A 27,214-nucleotide genomic window follows, 5' to 3' on the forward strand; every position below is an offset into this window, starting at 1 on the left:
TATACACATCTATACCTCATGATGTCGGCCTTCAAGCGGTTTGACATTTTTTTGAGGAAGATCCAAATTTAAATTCACGCCAAGCCCAATTTATCCTAGAAGCCACCCATTATTGTTTGATCCACAACTATTTTGAGTTAAATGGAGAGTTTTACATCCAAACGCATGGCACAGCCATGGGGACAAATTTTGCCCCAAGCTACGCCATCCTCACCATGGAGTTGTGGGAAAACAGATACATCTGGAACACCAACCCTTTCTCTTCTCAGCTAGTGTTTTATGGTCGCTACATTGATGACATGGTCATCATCTGGGATGGCTCATTGGCGTCAGTCCAACAATACATTGAACATTGCAACAGTAATGAGATGGGCCCAGCGTTCAATTCTGTTTGTGATGAGAGCACCTTGGCCTTTCTTGATCTGTTGCTCTGCCATGAGAATCAGACCATACATGCACACATTTACACAACAGCAGGCAACTCCTATTTGCATTATAAGAGCTGTCACCATCCCCGCTGGGTCAGCAACATTCCCAAGAGCCAATACTGTCGGCTCAAACATAATAATAATAAATAATAAATAAATAATAATAATTGCAGCCAAGATGCTGATTTTATTACTCATGGTCTGTTTCTGAAAGAAAAATTCTTAGATAACGGTTACCCCTCCAAACTTGTAGATGAAGCATTTTTGATCTACCAACAGAACGAGACTATCACCAAAAAGCATTCACAAACTAATCATGACATACAACCTTTAAGGTTTACCACAACTTTTCACACCTGTTTGCAAAAAAATAGAAAGCATTTTCCAGAAACATTGGTCCATTCTTCAGGAAGACCCACACTTAAAATCTAGCATCTCTGATCGACCTCTGCTATCTTAAAGATGACCCCGAAATCTAAAAAACCGCATTACTCCGAGCAAGGTTAAAGCACACCCCACTACAGCTGGTGCCCAATTGACATTTTTTATTATCACTGGCATGTACCAATGTCATAAGCCACTATGCCTTACTTGTACGCATGTTCATCATGGCCAAAAAGAATTTCAAGCTAAAGATCATATTTACACAATCCCTGATTTTTATAACTGCTCATCTGAATTTGTTGTATATCGCATGTCCTATATATGTGGCCTATTATATGTAGGCTGCACCATTCGCAGTCTTCAAAAAAAGATTTGGGGAACATAGGCATCTTGTAGAAGCCAGATCTGATAAACACAGTGTTCCCAAACACTTTTTCACACACCACAATCGGTCTTACCAACAACTTAAAGTTCAGTTAATTGAGGATATCTCCAGCAGTCTCTCACTCTACACTCCGACTCCTGGGGGGTTAAATGAAGACTTAGAAGTCAGTCCTTTATTGGGAATATTAAAAAAAAATTTTAAGCATATCCGCTGTATATACATCTCTTGCATATATATCGCATTTATATTTCTTACACTTACAGCTCCTTATGAAATTCATTTTTTATTGTTACATATTATTCATTATTTATTATTATTTGTTTTATTAGTTTTTTTTTTATTCATTGATATTCTTTAGTATTTTTCATTATTATTTATTTTGTACTATTATTCATATAATCCTTCTCCTTTGATATATATATACCTATATTTATATTTATACACTGGGTTTTTGAGCTTGGGAGCCACCATACACTCTGTTTTAGCCTTGTCAATGTTGCTATGGCGACTGTGGATGTTAGTATTGGCCTTATGCAGTATTTAGTCCAGGATGGCCCCTAACTTCATGCTCCGAACCCATGCATTCTCCCGCTCACATCGGACGTGACAACATCGAGTGAGGCGGAGGGGCCAAAGATCCAGGAAGTGTCGGAAACCACCGACACAGCCGAAGGCCAGAGGCTGCACATCCATCCTCACACTCCACGTCCACAGAGCGGATGACTACCCCTACATCCCGGTGCATTTCTACTGATATCTTGTGAGTCACATATACTGAGTGTCAAATAAATGTTTTTTACCACACTCAGATGGCACTGCTCTTTTTCCCAACACTTTGCTCAGGCTCCAGCAAGAATAATTTTCCGCCAGGAGAAGATGTGTTGCCGTGTTACAGAGAGAAGGACACTGTGAACACCAGTCGGTACATATGTAAAATTGCTACTTGTAGTTTAGTCAGTTAGGATGTTTTACCTTCACCTGTCAGAGAGATTTTTGTGTGGTGGGGGGTGCATTGGTTCAAATGCACCCAGAACCTTCCTATGTGTAAAAATTGTACAGCAGAGACATATATTTTTTCACTTAATTTATTGAATTCACTGGCCACATATGGGGTAGGCCCCATGGTCCTGTACATATGTTTTTTCCTTTCCCCCCCTTTCCACGTTTATGGGATACTTCTTGTAAATTTTGTATAGGTATTTTTGTAGGGGTGGATGCCCAATGCCAGTGAGGACATGGCTCAGTTTGGCGGGGGGTGGATGTAGCACTCTCCTAGGTAGATGCTAGAGAGAGAGTATAGTCTTGAATCCTTTCTGCCTACCAGAGGGTTTGCAGCTTCATCTCTATTGTTCTATGCCTAGCAAAGAGCAGGATCTGCTTGTGAGGTCTGCTCAATATGCTCAGGTAAAGCTCAGTCTGTCTGCAGAGTGTTTCCAATAGGGAGGCATATTCGACACTGGGAGGAAACTTGACAATTAAGTGCACAAGCGTTTAATACAGTCCTGGTGATTTGGCAGAGGAAAGTGCCTCAATGCATGCTGGGATACTGTATAAATGCCAGGAGCACATGTGCTCGAGGTCGTTTCAGCTGGAGAGCAGAGTCCCGGAGGGAGGGGGCGACTGCCTCCTCCTTTGTAGAGGTGCCATGCGCCTCAGGTAGTCGACCTGAGGGCCTAGAGAGCTAGAGAGGAACTGAGTCTGGAAGTCCTGTGGAGCTGACTGGAAGGGAAGACACTGAAGAATCTTATTCTGCAGTACAGTGAGTACAGATCTGTGTCATGGGACCTGTCCTGAGAGGGACCACCCCTGCAGCTAGAAAATTCAGTGGATGGGTGTCAGTAAAGGGGATGCTAGTGAGTATCCTGAGGAGAATGTCAAGTCTATTGCTGGAGAAAGAGCAAGGAGACTTAACCCTTTCCATACATGTGGCAGTATGGTTTAAGCAGTGTGACTGCTTCCACAAGCGACCTGGTGAGGCAAAGTAAAAGTTGTCCTTACCCAATATACATAGGTCCAGTTGAAGTATCCCACTATTCCTTTCTCCCATCCAAATTCCACTATAAATACTAAAAATCAACACCCCTGGACTGTTTATTGAGCAACGTACAATCGGGAGTAAGGTTGAATGTGTGAACTGTACCCTAAGTGACTGTGTGCTGGTAATCAGAGGAGGCCCAACAAGTCATCATACAGCAAGCCGTACCAGAACAATGCTACATTAGTATCAGGCAAATACATTTATCACTGCAAAGAAGAGATTGAGTCACCTTTCAAGTCATACTACCAGGTTGCAGAGAGCTTGGCAGGAAGAATAAGGCTAATAAAGTAAAAGGCTAACTTATTACGGCCCACTGTCTGTACCAATTCTGCAAATCTATCTGTCGTGTTCAATAAAATGATATTCTCTGCCATCTGCAAAACAATTTATAGCAAAGAAGAAAATGCCAAGAATACATAAATTGTTTTCAGGATATACTGAACGTATTTATACACTTATGATTATTTATGCAAAAAACACAGATTAACATATGACATATCCTTCAATAATACAAGCTAAACCCACATATGAAACCCTTTATACCTCCCAAAATATTAATTTGCCAGAATTTCTTACCCATAACATGCTGGCTTGGTACGGGACAGTTTAGCATACCTCTTACATAATCACATATTCTTGTTTGCTAAAGTGGTTCTAAAACCTTAACAATTTTTTACCTTAATGTATCCTCTGCATTAGGATAAAAAATGTTCCATTACCAGTATTGCCACCTCACCCCATTTTACTTTGAGTATTTGATTGAGGGCCATCTGGGGGGGGGGAGGCAGGGCTGTCTTTGTTTATAGATGCAGGCAGCGCAGTTCAGGATTGAGCCTGCAAGTGGGCCACCAGAGCAGGTACAGTAAGTATAAACCTGTTTGTTATTTAAGAAAAATAAGATTTTACAATTACTTTAACACTCTACAAGGCTGTAGGAGCTGATGGGAACAAGACCATAGCTAACAGGCCTGTGGCCTGACTAAAGTCATGGTCATAGTTCCACACATATACAATCATATTTTATATTTAAAGTGTTATTAAACCCACAATAGTAAAATCGGTCTGTATATGCAGTAAAGCATGCTTGTTATACTCACTGTGGAACCTAAGGGGCTAATCCTCTGCATTGTGTAAAAAGGCTGTTTTATCCTGACTTCTCTGATCCTCCCCTTCTTCCACTGTCCCCAATCCATCTCCTGATAAGGCAGAGCCTTTGGAGCCACTCTGTACATGCTCAGTTTGGTGTATATTGCTAGAGAGTTTTCTTTCCTTGCGAGGGTGCATGTGATCAGCACAGAGCCAGGGTACTGTTGACTAGACACTGATAGAAGTCACAAGACTGCTATATACTGCTGATAAGAAAAGGTATTTAGAAGTTTATATTTACTAAAATATTTGGATTTCCATGTTCTGTGTACTGTGGGGGACCAGATATAGTGACACTATTAGTAACACTTTAGGCACATATTTATTTATTTCACTTCCTCACTCCCCTGTTCACATCTGGTAAGTCATAGCTTGTTGGTCCAACACTCCAACATGGGGGAGGGGAGAGAGTGTTTTTAGTCCTAAAATAGAGCTTACACATGACTTAATTTCTTTACTGCCAAATACTAAATGGAGCTGAGGGGGGTGTAGAAAATGTAAGTATGTAATGTTAGGGAACAAAACTGTTGCTTTGTCCTTCTTAAACAATTGTGGACTTTGAGATTGAACTTGATTAATTTATGTCACACAGAATAAAAATACTTATGTAATTAACTACAGTCCATCTTTTTTACTGAAAATTAAGATTTAGATAGACAAAAAAAAACAAAAACGTTGTACATGTGTGTTTGTAGATGTGGTTTAAAAAGGGGCAATGATCCGATTTCCACCAAAACACTCCTCCATCCCAAAATATATGTACAAAAGAGAAATTGGCCCACGGGACTTTGTGTGAGGTACGTGTTGGTGGCTGGGAAAAAAATTGACTTATACAGTCGATAAAAGCAATATTGTCATTTCATTGCATAATATGCACAGGTTGTAGGAACAAATGATAACATGTGCTCAATGGCGCATGCTGTAGCTCAAAGGCTATATGTAGAAAAATATAAACAACACAGGCATATGAAGATAACATGTTGGCATAAAACTTGGTGTAACCACTCATAGACAGGCATAACATGATAAGATAACATGACAGTTGAATATAACATCGTGAACTGACGCGTTTCGGGAGCAATCTCCCTTCTTCAGAGATCAGTATATTCAATGTGTATCTAAAAAAAGAACATTGTAGTTTAAATATGCAATATTGTTATGATTTATAGAATTGAGAAATTTCCGTCAAAGGATGGAAACTAGATGGAGTGTATAATACTCACAACTCAATAGGACTTAGATGGAATGATTGGGATTCTCGTGTGACAGCGGCGCATTGTGTCTGACCCGGGAGCTGAAGGATCCCATAGTGGCAGCCAGAAATGCGGGTCCCTGGTAGGTGGGTGGTGAGTGTGGAAAACCAGAAAGAGAAACAGAAGCACCTTGCCACCTGTCATGTAAAAAATTATAATAGTGGTAAGGGGGTAGCCATTGCTTGCAATTAAATATATCAGACATGGTGTGCATGAGGTAGAAGGATTTAGTGTGGGAGAAGGAAGGAAATCCCATGTGAAACAAAATATGTGCTGAAAAGCAGTAGGTGAAGGAAAGTGAAGGTGGGGATGTGAAGCAGTAGAGCTGAAGGGGGTGAAAAGAGACAAGGGGTTGATAGGAGGGAATAAGTGAAAAGATAACTCAGTGACTGACCTACCAATTGGATCCGAAGCCGACAGCACGGATGGGATCCTAGCGTCATGCAGCGGGCATAGAGAGATCAATCAGGGCAGCAGCGTCTGTGATCTCGTGGAGGAGAGGAACGCTGGAGAGCGGACCTCTCCGACCCGCAGATGTAACAGCACGTGATCAGCGCGGTGACGTCAGTGAGCACACTGACGCACAGCGCTAAGAAGTGCGGCATGACGCCGATGTGCAGGTGGACCCGCTCGTCCCGTGGGAGGGGAGGGGCGGGGACAGCAAGGGAGAGAGAGACTCCCTCTCGCACATCGCAGCTCCCGGGGCTAGAACCTGCACCACTGGGCACACAGAGGTCTCATAATTGTGTCAAATTGGATGTAAAAACGAAGTATATAATGATCTCAATGCATAAAACAAAGCATGTAATGGTCTCAATGCATAATGACATAAAGCATACAAAAGGACAATATATAAGGGTATAATAATGAGAAAAAGAGGGGCACCAAGATAGAGTGTCCAGCCAAAAGGAAATTGGATCATTAATGGGCACAGTGGGTGTCTTCCACCCGAATATAGATTCAAAAAGGGGCAATGATCCGATTTCCACCAAAACACTCCTCCATCCCAAAATATATGTACAAAAGAGAAATTGGCCCACGGGACTTTGTGTGAGGTACGTGTTGGTGGCTGGGAAAAAAATTGACTTATACAGTCGATAAAAGCAATATTGTAATTTTATTGCATAATATGCACAGGTTGTAGGAACAAATGATAACATGTGCTCAATGGCGCATGCTGTAGCTCAAAGGCTATATGTAGAAAAATATAAATAACACAGGCATATGAAGATAACATGTTGGCATAAAACTTGGTGTAACCACTCATAGACAGGCATAACATGATAAGATAACATGACAGTTGAATATAACATCGTGATCTGACTCGTTTCGGGAGCAATCTCCCTTCTTCAGAGATCAGTATATTCAATGTGTATTTAAAAAAAGAACATTGTAGTTTAAATATGCAATATTGTTATGATTTATAGAATTGAGAAATTTCCGTCAAAGGATGGAAACTAGATGGAGTGTATAATACTCACAACTCAATAGGACTTAGATGGAATGATTGGGATTCTCGTGTGACAGCGGCGCATTGTGTCTGACCCGGGAGCTGAAGGATCCCATAGTGGCAGCCAGAAATGCGGGTCCCTGGTAGGTGGGTGGTGAGTGTGGAAAACCAGAAAGAGAAACAGAAGCACCTTGCCACCTGTCATGTAAAAAATTATAATAGTGGTAAGGGGGTAGCCATTGCTTGCAATTAAATATATCAGACATGGTGTGCATGAGGTAGAAGGTATGAGGTATATTTAAAGTGTTATTAAACCCACAATAGTAAAATCGGTCTGTATATGCAGTAAAGCATGCTTGTTATACTCACTGTGGAACCTAAGGGGCTAATCCTCTGCATTGTGTAAAAAGGCTGTTTTATCCTGACTTCTCTGATCCTCCCCTTCTTCCACTGTCCCCAATCCATCTCCTGATAAGGCAGAGCCTTTGGAGCCACTCTGTACATGCTCAGTTTGGTGTATATTGCTAGAGAGTTTTCTTTCCTTGCGAGGGTGCATGTGATCAGCACAGAGCCAGGGTACTGTTGACTAGACACTGATAGAAGTCACAAGACTGCTATATACTGCTGATAAGAAAAGGTATTTAGAAGTTTATATTTACTAAAATATTTGGATTTCCATGTTCTGTGTACTGTGGGGGACCAGATATAGTGACACCATTAGTAACACTTTAGGCACATATTTATTTATTTCACTCCCTCACTCCCCTGTTCACATCTGGTAAGTCATAGCTTGTTGGTCCAACACTCCAACATGGGGGAGGGGAGAGAGTGTTTTTAGTCCTAAAATAGAGCTTACACATGACTTAATTTCTTTACTGCCAAATACTAAATGGAGCTGAGGGGGGTGTAGAAAATGTAAGTATGTAATGTTAGGGAACAAAACTGTTGCTTTGTCCTTCTTAAACAATTGTGGACTTTGAGATTGAACTTGATTAATTTATGTCACACAGAATAAAAATACTTATGTAATTAACTACAGTCCATCTTTTTTACTGAAAATTAAGATTTAGATAGACAAAAAAAAAAAAAACGTTGTACATGTGTGTTTGTAGATGTGGTTTATTCATCATCTCCAGAAACAGTTCATACATGTGGCAACTTTCCTTGGTACCTCACCCAATTGGAGTATTTCTAAGAATGAATTCACATATATCATCTTGAGATGTACAGTATGTCATACTTTAAGATCTTTTCGAGAAACACAAACACTCTTTATTTATGTCACCCTATAACATGGCATACATTTTATTTCTGATTTTAAAATGCTCACCTCATCGCTAAGAGAGAACATATTCTCATTACATTCCATCTGCAGTTCTACACCCAATACAGTTCAATATTTCTCCCTGTCAGTTCTTTTGTGCGTGTTTTCTATTCATCTCAGCAATCTTTTCAGTTACAGAATGCACACATCCCCCACATTTTACAAGTCATCTTGGTAAAGACAAAGAAATTGCATTATTGCATGCTCAAATGCAAGAAAAAAAAAAAAGGTTGAGAAAGAAAATATATTTTTTACTTTCAAATGTTTTTATTGAAGAAAATAAAGGCAATGCAAACTGTCGAATGCGACAACTAGTAATAAACAATGAAACAAGAGATCGATCTAAACAATGCAGAGCAGCAATAAAATATGCAGAAGAGCATGCACTGGCCAACCAAGAGAGACGGCCAAAGAAGAGGCCTGTTATGTGTGCCAATAAACAGGGACCAGTGGTGGAGAGACTTCCCCAGGTTCTCCCGGGAGCCAAGCAGAACCATGTGAGGGTGAGGAGGTAAAATACAGCTAATTGGTGAGGGAAACTCCGGCCCCAAGCACCCAAAAGGTTTGCGACACATTTGGGGACCAGGCCTCTCACCAAGACGCAACAGGGTTCTCAGCAGAAGAATCCCTGAACAGGTACAGAGGCATGTGCAATGGGAATAGGCTCCACAAGGAGGAGTGGGGGAAGCCCCAAACCTTAAAATGATATATATAAAAATTAAAATAAAATACAAAAAGCAGACGAGAAGAGTGGAAAGTTAGGGGTAAGGGAAACAGAAGGAAGAAGGGGAAATAAATCAGGAAGAGGAGGAAAGGAGGGAGGGAAAGTCACCGGGGGTATACTAGGTGCGATAAATCAGGGAAGTCTACCGGGTTACATGCAGATATTGAGCCCAGGGATCCCAAATGGCTTCATACTTCTCTATTCGGCCCTGGAGGATCGCCACCATTTTTTCCTGGGCCATGAACCAAGAGATCTTATGTTTAGCAGCATCAAGGGAGACCGAAGGTCGTTTCCAGGACTTGGCCAAAGTGAGCTTCGCTCCCAGGAGCATTAAAAACAATAGGGCAGACAAGCTTTTAGGGTATATCCGTGGGAAGTCGTGAAGGAAGGTGACATGTGGTGTTTTGGGGACCTGGAGGTTCGTGACTTGTCGGAGCAGATGGAAAAATTTATTCCAAAAGGAACGGATTCTAGAGCATGACCACCAAACGTGAATGAAGGACCCCTGGTGTTCACACCCCCTAAAACATAAAGGTGATGTGCTAGGGAACAAATGCATGCCAGACGGGTCGGTACCAAATACCACTGGGTCAGAATTTTAATGTTTTCCTCAATGAGAGTCGTAATAATGGCACCTTTGAAGGATCTATGAAGCATACGGTGCCATTCGTCTGTAAATCACTTTCCCATTTGAGGGCATAAAAGGGCTTATATAAGGGTTCCATCAGGGCTGCATATATGGTTGATATGCCCCCCCCCCCCCTCAACTCCGATGATTCAGAACACCACAGCTCGTAGGAGGTCAATCTTGGAGGTAGAAAATATATTTTTTACAGTGAAAAATATATGAAAAATAGATTTTTTTAAAGGTACGATAAACTCCTCAATTCTATACCCTTAGCTGAAACTTGAAAATGTATTATACAGTGTATTTGGCTGTTATTTGCATGAAAAACACAAATTTACTTACAATCCAATTTCTTGAAAGTTGTCACATCAGCTGAAAAATCTCTTCCAGTTGAATGCGTGACCAGCATTAACATTGAAAAGTACATTTTTAAAATATGGGAAAAAAAAAAAAATCACACTTTATGCAAAGGTACATTATAACATGGGGTTGGAATCACAAAATAGAATATTTGTATTTATTTTTAAAATGAAGCATTGTTTTAAATATTAGTAAGACCCGGTTCACACTGATGCGAGTGCCGGGTTCGCATGTAATGTCGGAGCGCACTGCTCCGACATTACATGCGATCAGCTGTGCGGTGCGAGTTTAGCCATATAGTTTGTATGGCTAAATTTGCATCGCACCCGGTGCAAACACGCACAGGAGGCATTTTTGCAGCCGCATCAGGATCGGATCGCACAGCGGTTCACACTTGTGCGATCCCATCCTGTGCGAACTGCACGATCGCACTGCGATATGCGATCAAACTGGGGGTGTCGTTAAGATTACATTGACACCCCCAGCGGATCGCATATGGCAGTGTGAACTGCCGGGGGTGCGTGTGCGATGCGGGAACAGGCTGCGAATTCGCAGCCTTCCCGCATCGCAATAGTGTGACCCAAGCCTAAGTGTGTCTAAACCCACGTGGTTGAATAGGCTTGTTTTTTTTTTTACCCTAATGCTTTTCTGTGTGTCAAAGATACACATAGCATGGCTCAGGATCTGGCCTGCACATGTGCCACCATAGAAAGCAGATAGAAAGAGGAGAAATGAAAAAATGAAATAAAATAAATTCCAGTATATATACCAAAGTTTGTAGGCAGTATAACTTTCATGCAAACCAATCATTAATTGAGATCGCAAAAAAAAAATTAAAAACCTTGTGATGATCAAACATCACCAAAAGACAGCTAAATTTGTTTTAAAAAAAATGATATATATATAATTTTATGTAGGCATAGCATTGCATGACTGTGTAATTACCAGTTAAATTAGCACCATGCTGAATAGCAAAGAATGGCCTGGTCATGAAGGGAGTAAAAGCTCAAGTGGCTAACTATTTCTATGAAATAAGGACTTGTGTTTGACTGTTGTTCTTTATAAATATGGACACATACTTAAAAAGTTTCATGTTTAACCACTTTACCACTAGAGGATTTTGCTGTCTTACGTCTGGGCCACTTTGCGACTTTAACTGACAATTTCGCGGTCGTGCGACGCCGTACCCAAACAAAATTTACGTTCTTTTTTCCCCACAAACAGAGCTTTCTTTTGGTGGTATTTGATCACCTGTGCGATTTTTACTTTTTGCGCTATAACCAAAAAAAAGAGCGTTTATTTTGAAAAAATAACAATATTTTTAACATTTTTTTATATGAAATTCCCCCCAAAAAAATGTAAAAATCAAATTTTTTTAAAAATTTTGGCCAATTTGTTTTATGCTACCTATGTTTGGTAAAAAAAATCACAATAAACGTATTTTGATTGGTTTGCACAAAAGTTATTGCGTTTACTAACAAAGGGAAAGATTTCTGTCTTTTTTGGTGGTTTTTTTTTAACGCGTAATGGCGGCGATCTGCGATTTTTTTGCGGGACAGCGACATTGCGGTGGACAGATTGGACCCTTGACTGACATTTTTGACACTTTTGGGGGTACCAGTGACATTACTGCAGTAATCAGTGCTATATATATGCACTGTTACTGTAAAAATGACACTGGCAGGAAAGGGGTTAATTTTATTGGAGAGGGAGGGGTTAATGTATGCCTGGTGCTTACTAACGTGTGTGGGGGGAGGTGACTGTGTGACACAAGGACAGATCGAGGGTTCAACTATGCTGAACCCTGCAATCTGACCCTGCCTGTCACTTAGGAGATCCGCCCGCTTGTGTTTACACAAGCAGGCGGATCTCCAGACTCGATTCCCCGACGATCGGGGAAGAGCGGCGGCGATCGCCGCTGCTCCTCCCCTGGCCCGACTCCCGCTGTGACTGAATACAGCAGGAGCGAGCCTCCGAGAAATGGGAGTGTCTGGCGACGGTCTACGTCGCCAGACGATAACGATACGATAACAATACTATTTCTCTTATGTCCTCCGACAGTCACCGCCCACTCATACAGTCTTCACCAATGGGGTATTGACTTCATCTCCACAGGAGTAACTGGGCATAAGACTTGTTAAAAAACAAAGCATTTACATAGACACACCTATGGGGGCTGTCCCACTGGTCCAATACCCCCCTGCAATCAGCCATCCCAACTCAGTTTGTCTTCTGCCTAGTTAAGGAGTAGGATAGGCTTCCCCGTGCTGGGGCTACAGTCTCAGCCTTTCTTCTTTTTTTATGATTTTATTTGCTGCAAATGTGTTTTTTTTTCTTTGCACTACTAGCTGTTTATTTTTTCAGCGTTAGTTAGTCGTATCTTCGGATGAAGACATTGTTTGCGGAGCTGGGAGTCGGACTGGTCGTCCTGGTTTTCCAGGACAGAGGGCCTGATGGAATCCCAGCCCGCCATCGAGCGTTTAGTGTTTATGTGTTCGCCCTGGCCTCGCAAACGACCCATCCCTGTCCTCAGGGATGCAGCCTGCGAGGTGGCTGCCTCGCCTGGACTCCTCATCCATGGTTCTTCCGTGCACTGCTAGCGTCCTGCGTTTTTGGCTGACGGCACCCCTGCCATCTGAGGGTGGGCAGTCTCCCGTCGATGAGAGGCACCCCACGCCATCGAGTACAGGTAAGTACATTCTGTGTGGGGCCTCTGTCTGGGGCTGGCAGTCCTGTGTGTCTGTGTTATCCCCTCATGTCTGTGCATTTTTTGGGCTCCCTGATCCCAGTCCCTGGGGGGTTTTTTCTCACAGCAATGCGCTGTGTGGGTTTGTGGGGGTCCCTCTCCTGTGTCACTTTAGAGTGCTATTTGGAGGTACAGACTCGTGTGGCGACCGCTGTGGGGTTAAACACCGCCGGTCCGCCATTTTAGGTGTGGGCAGCATGTCTGGCTTCACTGTGGGCGCTTATACAGCATTCTATGTGGTGTGTTTTGGCGCCATGCGGCGCCATCTTGTGTGTGGCAAAACGATCGTTCCGAGCACATGTCGGTGGCCATTTTACCGAAGCCTCCCATTCTTTCTATAGGCAACCATTTTTCCTTGGCCTGCAGTCAGTTCAGTCTCCTGCGGTGACATCAGTTCCTCCTTCTGTTCAGAAGAGATCGGCTGCGGTGGTAACACTTGTGGGGGTCTGTCTGCTGTCCTTTTTTTGTGTGCAATTACTTCTGGTTTTCAGTTTATCCTGCTCAGGGGTCTGTTTTTCACAGTCTTTTAGCGGTGTGCTGCGGGGGTCCGCGGCGCGCTTAAAGGGCCAGTACCTTCCAAAAAAAAACTTCTTTTAAAAATATGGAATCTCAGGACTGCAAATTTCCCACAGCCTTAGTGGGGGATTCAGGTTCCTCTGAATATTTTGCTCTGTCTACCTTGTCTGCTGCAGTGGCGACTTTGGTGTCCAAAGTGGATATTCTCATGACTGAATGTGCTGACAGAAAAAGGCCTCGTTTTTCCTTGTCTTCTGATTCTGAATCTGATATGGTTGCTGTAGGTGGCGTGTCCCTTGAAGGGTCTCGCTCTTCTCTGTCTGAGGGGGAGGCGGAGGTTGCAGGGGTGGATGATTCCCTCCCTGGGACGGCCGAGGACCGCGCAGCTATGGATGCGCTGATTCTTGCCATCAAGGAAACACTACATTTAGAGGATGAGCCCAATCCTCCGGGCATTGTGTTCTCTTTTGGTACACACAGGACCCACAAGGCGGCACAGGTGTTCCCTTGCACCGCTGAATTTCACGCTACTGTGAATGATCAATGGCGTCATTTAAAACGCACCTTTGTGGTGCCTAAGAAGTTTCAACTCCTTTATCCATTTGCGTCTCCTACGGATTCGCGCTGGTGTGTGGCCCCTCAGGTGGATCACACTGTGGCCAGATTGAACAAGGCCACTCTGGTACCCACCAAAGATTCTCCGGTGTTTAGGGCTCCTACGGATAGGATGATGGAATCCCTTGCCCGCCATGCCTACATGGTGGCGGGTTCCCTGCTAAAGCCTATTTTTGCCTCTGTCATGGCGGCTGAGGCTGTGGCGGATTGGACCAAGGTGCTAAGACGCACCCTCATGGCGGATTCTGCTCCCCCTACTACCGTGGCGATGGTGGACCAGATCTTTTAAGGAGTCATGTATTTGTGTGATGCAGCCTTGAATGAGGCCCCATTAGCTGCGCGCCTGTCCAGTGTCACGGTGATTAACTGTCGCCTGATATAGTTGAAAAGCTGGTCGGCTGACCAGACTTCAAGAAAAACGGTGGCTGACATCCCCTATGCGGGGTCTCGCCTGTTTGGGGAATCCCTGGATGAATTGGTAAAATGGGGTCACTGGGGGCAAGAGCACTCTGCTGCCCCAGAATCCTAAAGGCAAGTTTTTCCATGGTAAGCGGGGCCCCTCCTTTAAACCAAACCAGGGGTCCTTTCGTGCCTTCAAGGCACAGTACAAGGGGAAACCCTTCAAGGGCCAGGGTGGCCAGAAAAAGCCCTGGGCGGGCAAACCTAAATCCGGCCAAGCTGGTGCGGCGGCCCAGTCCGCCTCTGCCTGATGGGGCGCCCTCACCCGATTCAGGGGTGGGGGGACGTTTGCGCGGTTTCCTCCAACCTTGGCTGCTCCGAATTCCGGACAGGTGGGTTCAGGAAATCATTCGATCAGGTTACAAGATCGAATTCCTTTCGCGGCCGGCGGACAGATTCTTTCCCTCAAATCTTCATTTGACCCCAGGGCGGCTACAGGACCTGCATCAGGCGGTACAAGATCTCCTTGCCCAGGGGGTGATCATCCCGGTGCCTCATCGGGACAGGTTTCAGGGATTTTACTCGAATCTGTTCACTGTGCCCGAAAGGAGGGCAAGGTGTGTCCTATTCTGGACTTGAAAGCTCTGAACCGCTTTGTGCGCGTTCGGAAGTTCCGCATGGAATTGCTTTGCTCGGTGGTTGCCTCCCTGAGTCCAGGCGATTCCTGGCCTCTATCGATCTGAAGGATGCGTATCTACACATCCCCATTTTCGAGGGTCAACAGAGGTACCTCCGATTCGCTATCGCGGAGGAACATTATCAGTTTGTGGCGTTACCTTTCGGTCTCGCTTCAGCTCCAAGGGTGTTTACCAAAGTGCTGGCTCCCGTTCTGGGCCTGTTACGGGCACAGGGCATTGCGGTCTTGGGATACCTGGACGATCTCCTGTTAAAATCGAGTGCCAGCCAGAGCCTGCTGCGAGATCTGTCCACTACAGTTCAGACGCTTCAGGAGTTCGGATGGACCATCAACGTGCAGAAGTCGACCTTTCTCTCCTTCGGTTCGCCTCCCATATTTGGGAATGGTTCTGGATTCTGCTCAAGCGAAGGTGTTCCTGCCAGAGGACAAGCTCCGGACCCTACAGAACGAGGTCAGGGCCCTCAGGGACAATGAATCCTCATCACTCAGGACCTGTATGCGGTCCCTGGTGATGGTGTCAGCCTTCGAGGCGATACCGTTTGCACAGTTTCACACGTGGTCTCTCCAAGTGGAGATACTGGCCAGGTGGGACAGGCTTCCTCAGTCCTTGGACCTGAGGGTGTCTCTGAGTCACCAAACCAGGGTGGATCTTCTGTGGTGGCTTCAGTCCCCGGCCGTAGCGGAGGGGAAATCCTTTCGGCCGTTGCTATGGACGGTGTTTACCACGGATGCCAGCCTGTCGACTGGGGTGGTGTCCTGGGCAACCTGTCTGCCCAGGGCACTTGGTCAGTGGAGGAATCATCCCTACTGATAAACATATTGGAATTGAGAGCTATCAGGCTGTGCCTGCTCCATTGGTCGGATCGTCTTCAGGGCTGCCCTGTACGGGTGCAGACAGACAATGCCACTGCAGTGGCTTACATCAATCACCAAGGGGGCGCCAGGAGTGCCCGGGCGGCTCAGGAAGTGACCAGTATTCTGTCTTAGGCCGAGACTCATGTCCCGGCAATATCGGCAGTTCACATTCCGGGTGTAGAGAATTTGCAGGCCGATTATCTGAGCCGCCAGACCCTGGACCAGTGGGAATGGTCCCTACACCCGGAGATATTTCAAATGCTGTGTATGAAATGGGGATCCCTGGATGTGGATCTGTTCGCGTCTCGGCTAAACCACAAGGTGGAAAGGTTCGTGGCAAGAACACGCGATCCTCTGGCAGAAGCCTCGGATGCTCTAGTGGTGCCTTGGCATCAGTATCATCTGATATATGCCTTTCCTCCGATTCAGTTGTTGTCCAGGTTCCTTCGCAGGTTGGCCTCGGAACCAACATTGGTGATTCTGGTGGCGCCGGACTGGCCGCGCCGGTCCTGGTACGCGGACATTGTTCACCTGGACGTCGAGCCTCCATGGCGGCTACCAATGCGAGAAGATCTACTGTCTCAGGGACCGATCTTCCATCCTGCTTTACAGTCGCTGGCTTTAACGGCATGGCTGTTGAAAGCCAGGTCCTGAGAGACAGGGGTCTCTCCTCAGAGGTCATTCCTACCTTACTCAAGGCTAGAAAAGCCTTGTCTGGTAAGATTTATTACCGTACATGGAAAACTTATTTTGCCTGGTGTGAGTCCAGGGGCTTCTATCCTCGTTCCTACTCGGTGGCCAGAGTGTTGGCTTTCCTTCAGTCTGGTGTGGACCAGCGCCACGATTAAGGGCCAGGTATCTGCACTGGCTGTTCTTTTCCAGCGCCCCGTGGCGTCTGATTCTTTGATTCGCACCTTCATTCAAGGTGTGCGTCACTTGGCCCCTCCCCGTAGGGAGCCCTTACCTCCATGGGACGTGAACTTGGTTCTGTCCGTGTTACAACGTTCCCTGTTTGAAAACATAAGGGAAATCTCGTTAACTGTTGTCTAAAAAGGTTGCCTTTCTTGTGGCGATCACTTCTGCTTGCAGAGTGTAGGAGTTGGCAGCCTTGTCTTGCCGCTCCCCTTACCTGGTGGTTCATAGGGATAAGGTGGTCTTGCGACCTAACCCGTCCTTTCTTCCAAAGGTGGTTTCTGATTTTCACCTTAATGAGGACATTGTTTTGCCTTCGCTCTTTGCGAATCCTAAGCATCCTAAGGAAGTTGCCTTGCATTACTTGGATGTTGTCAGGGCGATCAGGGTTTACCTGTCGTCGACTGAATCCTTTCGGAAATCTGATTCTCTCTTTGTCCTTCCTGAGGGACCTCGGAAGGGTATGGCTGCGTCTGCGGCGACCATTTTGAAATGGATCAGACAGACAATTGTACAGGCCTATTCGTTGAAGGAACGGGTACCGCCCTTCCCTGTCAAGGCGCACTCTACCAGAGCGGTGAGGGCGTCATGGGCTTTCCGGCATCAGGCCTCGGTGGCCCAGGTGTGTAAGGCTGCGACTTGGTCGTCAGTGCATACCTTTTCAAAATTCTACAAAATTGATTTTCTGGCATCGGCTAATGCCTCCTTTGGCCGCAAAGTTCTCTGTGCGGCAGTACCGTAAGGGGACCCTGGTTTTATTGCGGGTCCCTGGCTGTTGGGGTTGTTATCCCCTTGGTTATTTGCTTTCCTGGGTTGTTGCTCCTGTTGAGCCTTTTTTTGTTACCCAGAGGGTTACCTTTCTGTTCAGGTAAGGTTCCTTTCTCTGATGTGGGTACTGTGTTGCCTTTCTGATGGTTGCGTTTCCCACCCCTAATGTCTACACTGCTTTGGGACGTCCCCATTGGTGAAGACTGCATGAGTGGGCGGCGACTGTTGGAGTACGTAAGAGAAAACTGAATTTTTGTAAAATCGTACCGTAAAATTCCTTTCTCTGAGTCCTCCGACAGTCGCCGCCCCCGCCCCTCTATTGTGGTTCTTATAGACTTAACTGCTTGCTACCAAACTGAGTTGGGATGGCTGATTGCAGGGGGGTATTGGACCAGTGGGACAGCCCCCATAGGTGTGTCTATGTAAATGCTTTGTTTTTTAACAAGTCTTATGCCTATTTACTCCTGTGGAGATGAAGTCAATACCCCATTGGTGAAGACTGTATGAGTGGGCGGCGACTGTCGGAGGACTCAGAGAAAGGAATTTTACAGTAAGATTTTACAAAAATTCCGTTATAATAAAAAATAATTGTAAACCTCAGACATGAAATATGAACAAAGCAAATCTCTCTATAGAGTGCACTTGTCTCAATCTGGAGCACTAAGTGTGATTTCTATCTGCTGCTTCCTACCTCTGCTATCAGAATGAATAATTTCTGACAAGTTTTTCCTGACACCAAGAGAAAAAAAGAGGGGGGGGGGACCTCAAGTAGATTGACAGCCTTAGCTCTGTTCCTGTGTTCTGTGTGAGAGGGTGTGTCCCTTCCCTCCAATCAGCACCCAGGTCTCGCCTCACTGAGATCTGCAGAGCGTAATTTTCAGCTCTCCGCCCCCTTTTTTCCTGAACTCTAAGACAAGCTTTATACATTCAGCCATTTGAATAGACATAGAGAAGAGAGGATTGCAGATAGAGAGGTACAACTTATGTTGGAGGGTTTGATTAATATCTGTGTATGACATGAGGCCAGATACTTCACTGGGTGTATGTGAGGGTTTACAATCACTTAATATTTTAGTGCATAGATTGCACAAATGTCTGAAAAGTTTGATTAATGCAGAAAATTCATCAGGGATTCTTGTTTTTGCCCTCCTAACGTGTCTTGCATTTAATGCACACTTTATTTATAATTAATGGAACATGCACCAGACTGTAGTCAAAGCAGGTTTTAGGCCAGAGGTTTAATTAGGTGGCTTATGGTTCTCCATATTGCTGTGATTTTACACAGTTTCAGCAATAGGAGATTTCTATTTTTTTCCAAAGCTGATGAGCACTAGGCAAAATGGGAGGGGGGGGGGGGGAGGATTATGTGCTACCCCTCTAATTAATTGGTAAAATTAAGTTATTGATACTTTAGTAATTTAAGTAATACCTTGGACCCTCACTTGGTTGAAAAGTCAGAAGGATCTCAGCACCAGGATGGTTTTAGGTATTGCAGGGAGCAAGAATAAACATATAAACCTAGTGTCTTTTCCCCCCACGTGAACTCCGAACGTTTTAACCCCATCATGACCAGGGCATTTTTGTTCACAGAAGTAGAGCTTTCTTTTGGTGTTGTTTAATCAGTTTTTGAAAAATAGTTTTTATTTGTTTCTGTTATACAATTTTGCAAACAAATAGTCTTTCTTCATACTTTTAGGCCAAAATGTAGTCTACTACATTTCTTTGGTAAAAATAACCCAAATTGGTGTATATTATTTAGTTTGTGTGAAAGTTATAGAGTCTAAAAACTATAATATATATATATATTTGAAAATTGATCAATCCTGATGTACTGACAACCTATCTCATATCTTGAGGCAATAAAATGCCAGGGCAGTACAAATACCCCCAAATGACCCCTTTTTGGAACGTCCAAGGTATTTAGTAAGCGGAATGGCGAGTTTTCTGAAGTTGTAATATTTTGTCACAAATCTTTTTTGAAAATTAAGAAATTTAATAAAATGTGTTTTTTTTTTTTCACAGTTGTTTTTTACATACCATCATTAGTGAAGCACATCATTATCATATGACTGACGTGGCAGTGATTATGGATACTGACTGGTGACAGTATGTACAAAAAAATAAATAAATAAATATTATCATAATCAATTAATTTGTATTTACTTTTTAAAACTTTTTAATATATTCGTATGTTTGCATACTCTCTTTAGAGTAGTTAAGTGTCACCATACTCTTGGGGGAAAGATCAGGGGTTTATTTTACACTGTTATTGCTTATATCAGTGATGATCACTGTTAAAAGCAATTGTTACCTGTCATGAATGGCTTTTGATCTATGACAGCTTGCTTACTGATTACATGCTGTGATTGGCTACAGCTAATTATATGGTACAGGGTGCTGTGATTGCCCATGTACCATGTGATAGCTGTTGGCCAATACCAGCATCACAATACAGTTATGAATTGAAGCCATTTATGACTGTTTTGTTGACATTGTAATCATGTGATCACTATGACCAATCTGTGATTGGACACATCGGTCATTTAATTGGCCCACGGGGTGTGCTACTACACATGTGCTGAGTTATGTACTAGTATGTCATCTAGCCCGGCTGCAGTTAATTTACTGCAGTCGGTTAAATCAACATGACAAAAAATATTAATTGCAAACTATAAATAGCAATTTATTCTATATCTTATTATTATTTCCTAACAAAAATTGTATGTTGTAATGCATATTGCTGAAGGAAAATGGTATCTGATGTGTTGAATCACCTTATCCAACTCTCCTGACTCATCATAGTGGCTCAGCCCGCTTCAGTATGCACATACACAAACACTCAGATAAGATGTTGCTGGAGTGATAGATATCTATGCAATAGTATTGAGGTGATATACTGAAGGAAAAGGGTTGAGTAGTGATAGCAATTAATGATAGGCACTCAGGTAGTAATGTTGCAGGAGCGATAGCAGATGGTGATAGATAGTATGCAGGAGGGTTAGCAATCATGTACAAGTAACAGGTGGTAGGGGATAGCAGATGAAGTGTACAGGAGATGCTAAGTTAATGCAAGGATATAAGTACAGGTGGTAGTAGGCTCAAGAGCTAGCAATCTAGGTAACGATGCAGGTGATAGATATTGTAGTGCATATATCCTAGAATTTAGCAACAGTTCTTAATATGCAAGAATAGATAGCATGTGACTTGATAGGAAGGGATCCCCTGCGGGGTACTTATCACTAGCTGGTAAGCGAGGTAAAGGATCAGGTAGCGAGGTAAAGGATCAGGTAGCGAGGCTCCGGTCAATCCAGGTATAGGAAGATAGCTGGAGGATTCGGCAGCGTCAGACAGGGATGTATAACGAGCGGTTGCACGAACACCTTGTGAGTGCACAGCGTCGGTTGAAATAGCCGCTCAGAGCGGCGCCTAGTGATGACGTCATCAGATGTTAAAGAGACATGCAGCTATATGCGTTCCACCTACCTGAATGGTGGAACGCAATGCGGAAGTAAGAGGCTAGAAAGGTACTGAAAGTACCAGGATTTTACAGTACCCCCCCCCATAAGGCCGGCTCCAGAAGGCCTATAGCACTCGTCTCTCAGGGTATTTAGAGTGGAACCTTCTTATAAGCCTGGATGCGTGAACGTCAGAAGCATCCAACCAGGTGTCATCTTGGGGTCCATAGTTTTTCCATCTGATGAGATATTGGAGTTTTCCTCTGTGGATACGAGAATCCAAAATCTCCCTAATCTCAAATTCTTCTCCCCCTTCAACTTGTACTGGAGGTGGAGGCAAGATGGTAGGTCTAATTCCTTGGTTGGGTATATGTGGCTTTAGTAGAGATACGTGGAAAATGGGGTGTATCTTAAAATCTGCCGGTAAAGTAAGTCGAACTGCAGATGTCCCAATGAGTTTCTCGATTGGGAAAGGTCCCAAAAACAGAGGTCCAAGCTTTTTACTGGGGATTTTCAACCTCAAGTTTTTTGTAGATAGCCAAACAAGATCCCCAATAGTATATTGAGGAGAAGGTCTTCTACGAAGGTCGTAGTACCTTTTTTGTTGGCTATGAGCATGTGAGATGGTGGTGTTAAGTAAACCCAGAGAGTCTTTTATTTGGGTAAGATAGTCAGAGGCTACTGGATTACTTGATGGTAGGATGCGTGGTGGAAGAAGTGTGGGATGAAACCCATAGTTTAGGTAGAACGGACTTTGCTTAGTAGTACTGTGGGTTGCATTATTATAAGCAAATTCCGCCAAAGGGAGGAGGTCCACCCAATCATCCTGTAGGTATGAGGTGTAGCAACGCAAATATTGTTCAATACACTGGTTGACTCTTTCAGTTTGTCCATTGGTCTGTGGGTGATAAGGGGAAGTAAGTTTTCGCTCAATACGTAGTATATGACATAGAGCTTGCCAAAACTTAGAGATGAACTGTGAACCCCGGTCAGATAGAAGAGTCTTTGGAATTCCATGTAGTTTGAACACATGTTTCACTAGTAATTCCGCTGTTTCCTTAGATGAAGGTAGTCTGTGAATAGGAATGAAATGTGCCATCTTTGTCAGATGGTCCACTGACACTAGGATGGTAGTAAATCCTTTGGAAGGTGGTAATTCTACTATGAAGTCTAGAGACACAACTTCCCATGGAACTTTGGGTATTGGTAGACTGCAAAGTAGACCAGATGGTTTTGTAGTGTCAATTTTGGACCTTGCACAGATGTCACATGAGGAAACAAATTTCTGTACAGACGTCTTCATTCCAGGCCACCAAAATTGCCTGGTGAGCAAATTAAATGTCTTAGTCATACCCATATGTCCTGCCATAGGTACGTCATGTGATAGTTCCAAGATTTTAGTACGCATACCAGGAGGTATGTAGAGTTTGTTGTCAAAGTAGAGGAATCCTTCTGCATCAGCACTTAGTTGTGGTGGTGGTGAATCCAGTCCTAGACTGTGCAGAATCTCTTCCTTTAAGGAACGAACAACACCAATAATACGGTCATGGGGTATTATAGGAAGTGAAGGGATTTCAGCACAGTTATCTTCGGTTAACCGTGATAACGCATCCGCCTTCTTGTTCTTATCTGCAGGTGTGTAGGTCACTAAGAAATTGAATCTTAGGAAGAATAATGACCAACGTACCTGCCGATGGGAAAGGGTCTTGTTGGTCTGAAGGTATTGGAGATTCTTATGATCTGTATATATGAGTATTGGCAACCGGGTACCTTCAAGTAAATGTCGCCAATTTTCAAGTGCCAGTTTTATGGCAAGCAACTCTTTTTCACCCACTGGGTAGTTCACCTCTGGGCTACTTAGTGCTTTAGAGAAGAAAGCAACTGGGTGGAGTGGTGAAGTATTCGTTGGTCGTTGGGAAAGAACTGCTCCTACAGCCATATTTGACGCATCCACCTCTAGGATGTATTGGAGGGATGGGTCTGGATGGCGTAGTATGGGAGCAGAAGTGAAGCTTGATTTTAACAAGCGGAAAGCTTTATTTGCTTCTTCAGACCATTTGTATGTTTTTTTCACACTTGTAAGTTGTGTGAGCGGTCTTACAATAGAAGAGAAGTTCTTGATGAACTTCCTATAAAAGTTTGAGAACCCAAGGAATCGTTGTAATGCCTTACGAGTTGTTGGTACAGGCCAATCCAGAATACACGATATCTTGCTCATATCCATCTTGATGCCATTCTTTGATATGATGTATCCTAGGAATAATACTTCTTCCTTATGAAATAGGCATTTCTTCAGCTTTACATATAAATTGTGTGCGAGTAATCTGGACAACACAAGTCTTACATGTCTTACATGTTCAGACAAGGATTGAGAGTAAATGAGTATATCATCCAGATATACTACAACACAAACATCGAGTAGGTCTCTGAAGATGTCATTTATAAACCGCTGGAATGCTGCGGGAGCATTACACAATCCAAAGGGCATCACTAGATATTCGAATAGTCCGTATCTAGTTCTGAATGCCGTCTTCCACTCATCCCCATTACAGATACGGATGAGATTGTATGCCCCTTTTAGGTCCAACTTCGAAAAGTAGGTGGCTCCACGCACTTGTTCAATGAGTTCCGGAATGAGAGGTAAAGGATAGCGATCCTTTATTGTTATAGTATTTAACTGCCTATAGTCAATGATAGGCCTGAGACTTAGATCCTTATTGCGGACAAAGAAAAGTCCTGCAGCTGTGGAAGAAGTAGAGGGTCTAATAAACCCTTTCGCTAAATTCTCATCCAAGTATTCCTTAAGATGAGAAAGTTCATCCTGAGATAGAGGATAAACATGTCCGAAAGGTAGTTTACTGTTAGGGAGTAGATCAATGGAACAATCATAGTCCCTATGGGGAGGCAATACTTGAGCATTTTTCTCAAGGAAGACTTCAGATAGATCCTGATAGCATGGTGGTGGTGTGATTTCATCTGACACCATGGACAGGATTTTTTTATAAGATTGGAGGTTACACGTGGTCTCGCAATAGTGAGAGGGGGAAGGTTAGTGTCCACGTTTTCCAATCAGTGTTTGGTTGATGTATGTGTAACCAGGGAAGCCCCAAAATAATGGGAAAATGTGGTGAAGGTAATACATCAAAGGAGGTGGTCTCCACATGATACTCTTTAGTAGTAACAAGAAGTGCTTGTGTCTGATTGGTAATTGGACCAGAAGATAACGGAATACCGTTAATTAAACTAACAGAGACAGGAATAGGTTTTGAAATAATAGGTATTTTATTCAAAGCAACAAAACTAGTATCAATGTAGTTCCCACAAGATCCTGTGTCGATCATAGCCTTGGTAGTGATTCTATTTTGGTCCCACTGTAAGATCAAATGAATGAAAAGATAGGGATTAGAAAAAGAAGTCGTTAATCCCGCCAGTAATACATGTGAACACTCACCCTCTTTTTTGCGGACAAGGGGACAGACGCTTATCAGATGATCAGCGGAAGCGCAATACATGCAGAGATTTTGAGATTTTCTTCTGGCTCGTTCAACAGACGATAATGGTGGGCGTATGATTCCTACCTCCATAGGAGTAGGGTCAAAGGACAAAAACCGAGAAGGATTGGGTAATGGTACTCCCATTTTCTCAGCCTTCCTTTCTCGTAAACGTCTGTCAATATTGATGCTGAGTTGTATTAAGGCATCCAAAGTGCCAGGTAAATCCGCTCGGCGAGCTCGTCTTTAACGGCTTCGGATAACCTGAGCCTGAACTGGGTTCGCAGAGATGCATCATTCCACCCTGAATCAAGGGTCCATCTCTTGAACTCTGCTACGAAGTCTTCAACAGGTCTCCTTCCCTGTTTTAAAGCCCTCAATTGGCTGTCAGCAGTACTCTGCCTATTTGGGTCTTCATACAGGCTAGAGAGTTCTGCTAGGAACGCAGGATAGGAGTTGAGAAGAGAATCATTTTTCTCAAAGAGAGAGTCTGCCCAAGCCCGTGGATCACCTGACATATATGAGATAGTGGTGCAGACTTTAATTTGGTCTGTATTGTAAGTATGAGGTTTTAAATTAAAAAGCAATTGACATGCGTTTTTAAATTCACGAAATTTTTTCCGATCACCTGTAAACACTTGTGGAGGGTTTATTTTGGGCTCACGGGGTTGAGCAGCAGTGAGCTGTGATACACGGGCTATCTGCTGTCTCAAAGTCTGATTTTCTTTTTGCACTTCGGTGAGAGAAACAATTAATGCATCTACCTTTTGTGTTAGGTGCATCACATGAGTGGCTAATTCTGCTGAATCCATTTTTTCTGGTTCGTGCAATCTGTAACGCTCTGGGGTTTGATTTAGTGAACTGGATTTGCAGCTGCAGAATTTCCACTCAGTAGTCTTGTAGAGATGTGTTGAATCACCTTATCCAACTCTCCTGACTCATCATAATGGCTCAGCCCGCTTCAGTATGCACATACACAAACACTCAGATAAGATGTTGCTGGAGTGATAGATATCTATGCAGTAGTATTGAGGTGATATACCGAAGGAATAGGCTTGAGTAGTGATAGCAATTAATGATAGGCACTCAGGTAGTAATGTTGCAGGAGCGATAGCAGATGGTGATAGATAGTATGCAGGAGGGTTAGCAATCATGTACAAGTAACAGGTGGTAGGGGATAGCAGATGAAGTGTACAGGAGATGCTAAGTTAATGCAAGGATATAAGTACAGGTGGTAGTAGGCTCAAGAGCTAGCAATCTAGGTAACGATGCAGGTGATAGATATTGTAGTGCATATATCCTAGAGTTTAGCAACAGTTCTTAATATGCAAGAATAGATAGCATGTGACTTGATAGGAAGGGATCCCCTGTGGGGTACTTATCACTAGCTGGTAAGCGAGGTAAAGGATCAGGTAGCGAGGTAAAGGATCAGGTAGCGAGGCTCCGGTCAATCCAGGTATAGGAAGATAGCTGGAGGATTCGGCAGCGTCAGACAGGGATGTATAACGAGCGGTTGCACGAACACCTTGTGAGTGCACAGCGTCGGTTGAAATAGCCGCTCAGAGCGGCGCCTAGTGATGACGTCATCAGATGTTAAAGAGACATGCAGCTATATGCGTTCCACCTACCTGAATGGTGGAACGCAATGCGGAAGTAAGAGGCTAGAAAGGTACTGAAAGTACCAGGATCTTACAATATCGAGGCTGGAAGTGACACATCAACTACGTATATTTGAATGGACCAGGAAGGAAAAAAGGAAAAACAAATCAAATATAAAAAGAAAAAAATGGGAAAGCTGATCAGCCAGCCCACTGTAAAAATGATAAATTATATTACCACTTTAGATCCAGAAGATTTTGCTGCTCAATGACCAGGCCACTTTTTTCAACTTTTTTCAAGAGTGAAAATTTTGCAAAAAATTTACATTTTCTACTTTGACTGTTAGAAAATATCCAATATATTCAATTTTTGTCATATTTAGGCCAAAATGTATTTAGCTACATGTCTTTCTCAATGAGCTTATTTTTATCCACTTTAAGCTTCCTGACCAGGCCATATTTTGCGATTCGGCACTGCATTAATTTAACAGACAATTGCGCAGTCGTGCAACACTTTACCCAAACAAAATGTATGTCCTTTTCCCCCCACAAATAGAGCTTTCTTTTGGGGGTATTTGATCACCTGTGCGATTTTTAATGTTTGCGCTATAAACAAAAAAGAGCGCCAATTTTGAAAAATGATTTTGAAATTAAAAAGATAACATTCCCAAAAAAAAAAGTAAAAATCCAAATTTTTTAACATTTTAGGCCAATTTGTTTTCTGCTACATATTTTTGGTAAAAAAAAATTGCAATAAGCATATGTTGATTGGTTTGCGCAAAAGTTATCGCATTTACTAACTACGGGAAAGATTTATGTCATTTTTATTGTTTTTTTTTTTACTAGTAATGGCAGCGATCTGCGATTTTTTTGCGGGACTGCGACATTGCGGTGGACAGATCGGACCCCTAACTGACATTTTTAACACTTTTGGGGGTACCAGTGACATTACAACAGTAATCAGTGCTAAAAATATGCACTGTTTCTGTAATAATGACACTGGCAGGGAAGGGGTTAACACTGTTGGTGATCAGGGGGTTAA

This window comes from Pelophylax lessonae, assembly GCF_965119305.1.
Source record: "Pelophylax lessonae genome assembly, chromosome: 5".
Lineage (NCBI taxonomy): Eukaryota > Metazoa > Chordata > Amphibia > Anura > Ranidae > Pelophylax > Pelophylax lessonae.